This window comes from Cyanistes caeruleus, chromosome 19, assembly GCF_971803275.1.
Source record: "Cyanistes caeruleus chromosome 19, bCyaCae1.hap1.1, whole genome shotgun sequence".
Classification (NCBI taxonomy): Eukaryota; Metazoa; Chordata; class Aves; order Passeriformes; family Paridae; genus Cyanistes; species Cyanistes caeruleus.
In genome coordinates, this window is record NC_141719.1 from 6,966,548 (window position 1) to 6,972,634 (window position 6,087).

At 35.4% G+C, this 6,087-nt stretch overlaps 1 long non-coding RNA gene across 2 annotated transcripts; it reads left to right on the plus strand.

The window, feature by feature from the left end:
* Positions 1-2,132: 2,132 nt before the first annotated feature.
* LOC111937526 (uncharacterized) lies at positions 2,133-3,568 on the plus strand. 2 transcript variants are annotated; one of them, XR_002868666.2, is made up of 3 exons: positions 2,133-2,435; positions 2,527-2,662; positions 3,324-3,568. It is a non-coding gene; the product is annotated as an uncharacterized LOC111937526 (long non-coding RNA). The 2 variants fall into 2 exon arrangements; XR_015278087.1 differs by having other exon boundaries at positions 2,148-2,662.
* The last annotated feature ends 2,519 nt before the right edge of the window (positions 3,569-6,087 follow it).

Sequence of the window (6,087 nt, forward strand, 5' to 3'; positions counted from 1 at the left end):
GTATGCACAGTGCATCCCAAGCCATCCTCTGCTTTTTGAAAAGCAGTCAGATTCCTGTAGCACATGAAAATGTAGCCATTTAGACGTAATAAGTGTTTCACACAACATTAAATTACTTGTAGCTGCATGGTCTTGCAAACACCACTGCTCCAGCTCCCTGGGTAAAATGTACTGCAATTTGCCAAAAACATCAGTGTGGAGGTGCAGCCAAAGCAGGGAGTGTGTTCTGAGCTTTCCAGCTGTTCTGAGCAGAGATTCAGAGATTTTCACCTGAAGTTTCAGAGCAGCAACTAATTCAAACTAATTCCACTCTGACACAGAGGAGGTACCTTCTGCAAGTTTACCTTTCTGAAGCTAATTTCAGTGAGCTCAGGCTCCATGGCAGGTCACCACCCAACAGTTTCTATAAACCTGCAGTGCAAAGGAGCTCCCTGAGAAAGGTGTGTGTTCCTCTGCTCCACAAACTGGGGGCTCAGGATGGCACAGGGGTGCCACAAATCTCCATTTAGACCACAAGTGTTAATCTGTGAGCCCCCACAGGTCAGAGCCACCTGCACTGACCATGCCCAGGTGTGGTGGAAGTTAAAGAAATCTGAATCCTTTGGACTCAGAAAGTTCAGTCCAACCACAATCAGCCTTTGTTTCTGTGCCCAGATTAAGAACCCAGGTGAATATTTGCCTCCCTCAGAAACAGGGAAAGATGTTCTTCAGCTTTGACTGAGTTACAGCCTCAACATCTGTATTTATTTGTTTATTCTATTAACTGGCAGATACATGGCTGATCCTTTCCATTAAACAAATTGCAAAATTTTCTCTACATCCTGCACTCCAATAGTAGGAAAATCACTGCCTTTCAAGTGGGGTCTTTTGGCAGGTCCCCATAACTGCCTCCACCAGTGGAAAGAGGCTTTGGGGTTGGGTTTTTCACCTCTTAGCTGCAAGGTAGTTAATGTGTAATAAAACCTGTAGCTGGTGGGAAATTTTTCCAACAAAACACCCCTGATAAGCAAATACTGACTTGCCAAAATCAAAACTGTCCAAAATTCTAGTTCTGAAATTGTCAGTGTATCTGGTTCTGCATGCTCAAAATGAAACCTGATTTTCTTTTTGTCTTTGAATATTTTTTGATACATTTGGATGAGAAGCATAGTTTAAACTGTTGTTTATTTAAAAACAAAACCATTAGGGAAATCCCAACACTTTCTCTTTTTTATATAGAACACATGACAAAAACAAAATGCATTTCTGAAGAGGATGGAGCCATAAATTGCATATGTAGTTTAAAAAAAAACCCAAAAAAATAAAACACAAAGCATAAAAACCCCTGTAACTTTTTCTTCTCCAGCAGAAACCACCTCAGCAGACAGAACCTGCACCCAAGTGACTTCACTGTCTGCTGAAATCCTCTTTCCTCAGTTCACCTGACACTCTGCATGTCACCACGATGGATGAGACTTGCTGAGAATGTAGACAAAAACTCCCATGGAATAGAATAATTGATGGAGAGCTCAGAATCATGGCACTAGTTTCTTCTTGTTTTTCTTTAAATCCTGATCTTGGCATCTTTTCAGGCCCTGCCTGTGTTTTCTGTAATGCATTTATTTCATTCAAAGTTGTTTTGAAACTGCTTTGTCAGGTGATTGAAGTTGTTAGTAAAGTTATGACAACATTTATTATCCCCTATAAGAGATAAAAATTAGTGGTTTTCTTCATGATTGATGCTCAGTGTAACAAGAATTGCTGAGTAACCAACTAGTTCTGTTGTTTACTGCCTAAAAAAAATAGTGGTTTATATTTTTAGAGGAAAATGGAGCAAAATGACCCCAGCAAAAGCTAAAAACCAAATTAAGAACACACATTTATAAGCTTTTTGAAAAAAAAACAGAGCCAAACCTGTTTTAATTGTTATTTTTATGCTGAGAAATCCCTTTACACTGTAGAAGAGTAACTGCTACTATGAATACTGCTCACTGAAAAGTAGCTAAACCTCCAGCACTCATTTAATCATTCCTGAGTTTTTCTGCCAAACACCTGCCTTTTAATTTGCTACAACCAACCTGAAACATCTGTCAATTTTTTTTCCCCCTATGAATTAATAATGCTGTAATTAAAATCCAGCAGAGAGCTCAGCTGGGACCCCTGGTTAATTAGGATAGGAGGGGGCTGTGTGAGCAGCATGCATTGGAACCAGGGTTCTGTGGCTGATGAGTTTCTGCCAGTCCAGGAAGATTTTGGGTGTTTGTTCCAGAAGCCAGCAATCATTTGTGGGCAATCAAATACTGCTGAAATTATTTAATTTGGATGCAGTGCCCAAAAATTTCTTTTCTATGTGTGCATTTTAAAAGGATCTGTGTTTAGTTTCTCTCTAAGCACTAAGAAAAGAAGAAGCAGCAGTGCTGAACTAAGCTCTTCCTGAGAGATGTTTTGCACTTCAGGTGGGAGTGTCACGAAGAGAAAAATGAACTCCTTGGTAAAGGCCATGCCTGCTGCTAACAGGCAGAGATTGAGGATGGGAGTTTCTTCCAGGATTGATTTCCATGCTGATAATTGCAATGGGGCTCGACTAATCAAGATTGTTCCTGGTACTGAAAATATCAGCTGGATTCAGGTTTGATGCTTGTTGATTCCTGCAGCTCAAGTTCTTACACCACACGTTTGAAACGTAAGGATTATGGACTTTTGGCTGATTTGTTTTGTTTTGAAGCAACATACAAAGTTATTTCTAGTTTTATTGCATTTCAGCACACTTCAGAGATGAAAACATCAATCTGAAAATCTCATCATTTATCAAGTAATTTTTAATTATAAAAAGTGCACAAATTAAGCTTTTTCAAGCTTTCTCATTGAAGGCAAAAGAATTTATATTGCACCTCAGAGTCAGATAAAAGAAATTCTTACCATGAACTTAAATAATTTGAAAACAAAACTGAACTAAACTTGGCGCACACAGGAACGTGTACCCTGTGTAACCTCAGTGTCCTGCTGTGCACCAGTGCCATGTAACACAAAAAGCATGCCTGATTTAACTGGGTAACTGTGTTTTACAGCTGTCCAAATTCCCAAAGGACCTCCCACAGGATAAATTAATTTGAAATTCCCTGTATTTTAGGAGGGGGAAAAACACAGACTTGTCCAACTTCATCTGAAAGTCCCAGAGCTGCTTAGGGCATTTGATCCAGGAAATACAGCTGAGTCAAGTGTGAAAAAACCTGACTCATGCACAAAAATGCCACTTCCATGACCTTCTCCTACCTTTTGAGAACTTGGCATTGCATTTACTGTATATGTAATGAGGTGTTTTTATTGTTTATTCCAAATTGCAGGAGATCATTGGAACGCTAACGAGCTGTATCTGATACTCAGTGTGTAAAAGAGAAAAGCCAACATGGCTGAGAGGGAATTTTCCTAAGCCACCTTTCACTCAAGAACCTGCAGCATGAAAAGTGAACAAATTGCTTGACCAATCCTGCCCTCTTCAGGCCTTTGCATCCCTCTGGCTCTGCCAGATTTCTTCTTTTCCACACAGGCAAATTAAACGTGCTGCTGACATAACAGCACTTGGATATTACTTATTTTTTGTTTCATTTTTTAATAAAATAATAATAATAATAATAATAATAATAATAATAATAAATTAGAATAATATATAATAATATGTTGTTATATAATAAATAATATATATTATTATAGATAAAATATATATAATATATAGTAATAATACATTATATATAATTAATATATAGTAATAATACATTATATATAATTAATATATATAATGATGCTATATAATATATAAATATAAATCATATATATAATAATATATAATGATAATATATATATATATTAGATATAATAAATATTATATATTATAGATAAAATATATATAACAATATATAATTATATATAGTAATAATACATTATATATAATTTATATATATAATGTATTATTACTATATATAATTATATATAATAATATATAATTATATATAGTAATAATACATTATATATAATTTATATATATAATGATGTTATATAATATAAATAATATATAAATAATATATAATAATATATAATAATAAATAATAAAATAAATAGATATTTGGGGACAGCTCTGTATTCCTAGTGTGCCTGGGTCTCAAATATTAATTTAATGTGCCCAAATAGCTCCTGATTGGCTTTGCTGTTATGTGAGGGCTGTGAGCTGGTGGAGATGATGCAGAAGGGATTTGATCTAAGCCTGGAGCTGTTTGTTCAAGTGAAGCTCCCAGCACAGGCCATAAGCAGCATCATTAATGAGCCACAGTGCGAATCCCATCGACTGCATGTCTTGTACTGGATAACAAGGGAGAGTCACACTAAAACAGGCTTCTGGTGAAGGCAGTGAGAGTAAATACAGCCCTTGGGAAATGGAGAATACTGTGCAGCTCCTCACTTAATGTCTGGTGAATAAGCACCTTTTAATAATCTCTCATTTTTAAACTAAACCAAAAAATCATCACAATGCTTTTTTTTATTTTCATATAACAAATAAAAGCAGGTACAGGTCAATATCATAAATCAGATTATGAATGACAGCTGTTTAAGTATTTCATTCAAGTAAGTATTCATTCTCATTCATTAATACTTCCTTAAGTATTTAATTCATTCCTCTGGGTGTGTATGTGATTCTTTGAAAATAGGACTGAACCCTAAATAAGGCAAAGTGTGATTTTTATAGTTAATTAATGAGATACAACTCTGAAATGCAAAGCCAGCAAAACTAAATTTAAAAAAGAATCTCTTCATAGCTATAGCAATTAGGGATTTTTTTATTTGCAATTGACATAACATCATCAAAATCTCTGGTACAAACGAATTCACTGCTTATGTTATATATATATATGTATATATATATATATATATATATATAAAATACATGTTAGCTGAGCTGAGGCAGACAGAATGCCACACAACACTTTTCTTTCAAAACTTTTTGCAAAGAGAAGTTATTTAACCCCTTCTTTCTTTTTATAACACACTCTATGTGCTTGCAAGAGGCAGAAAATGTCCATAAATAGTAATAATTAAGTGTAATAGTATCTCTTCAATAATAGTAAAATTGCAAGGAGTGCACTAAGGCTCTCCTGGGACTCTTTGACCACCAGCTCATGAATTCTGAGGATTCCAGCCCTGAGAATGCTGAAGAGCCAGAGAAGTTTTGTTTCAAGCAGAACCTAAAACCCACTAGAGTTCACAGGTCTATATCAAAAGCTGATTTCAATGAGTAACTTTAATCAGTAATTCCAATTAAAAAAAAATGCTTCACTGGGATCTTTTCGCTTGATCAGCTCAATGAAATATGTTCTTTGAAACAAAATCTGACTCACAATGCAGGTTTAACAAGGGCTAATTTAAATAGCCCTTAAATAAACTCATTATAATTTCAGTGTTAAAGAGCAAATGAATTAAACACCTAAGTTTAGAGGCTATCTTTCAAAATTCTGTGAACAAGAACAAATAAACAGATTTCTGTTTTCAAAGCTAAATCACAGGATAAGAGAAGTGTGGAAAATTGAGATGTGTTCATTAGAACAGTCTCAAATGGAGCCTCACTGGGCTGCATGATGGATTTCACCCATTTACTATAGATTGTGTTAGAAAAAGGCTCCTGCATCCATGGTATGTGATCAATTTGCCTAAGAGTTCTTTGATAACTTGTTTTTCATAGAGATACTTGCAGGTAAACCAAAAAATGTGGTTTTCTCCTGCATTGACGTTAAAACCATCCAGTAGATGGGGCCACAGGGTTGTACAAAACACAAAAGAAATATTAATGCCTCCTAAGAAAAACCCTCATAGTGCAAACAGAACTTTGTAATCCATTACATTCTAATGCCAGGCAAATAATTTATTTGCTTACACCGTGTCTCGACTCTATGACTCATTAAGCTCTACTCAAAGGCTACTTAATATGATTGTGTGTGTTTGATACCGAAATAATTACAACTCTCAGCCAACAAAAATTACAGCTGAGATCTTAATTTTCATTCATCCTCCGCTGGTTCCCAAGTATTGTCCAGGTGTGAGATAGGCTTGTGATGAAGGGAC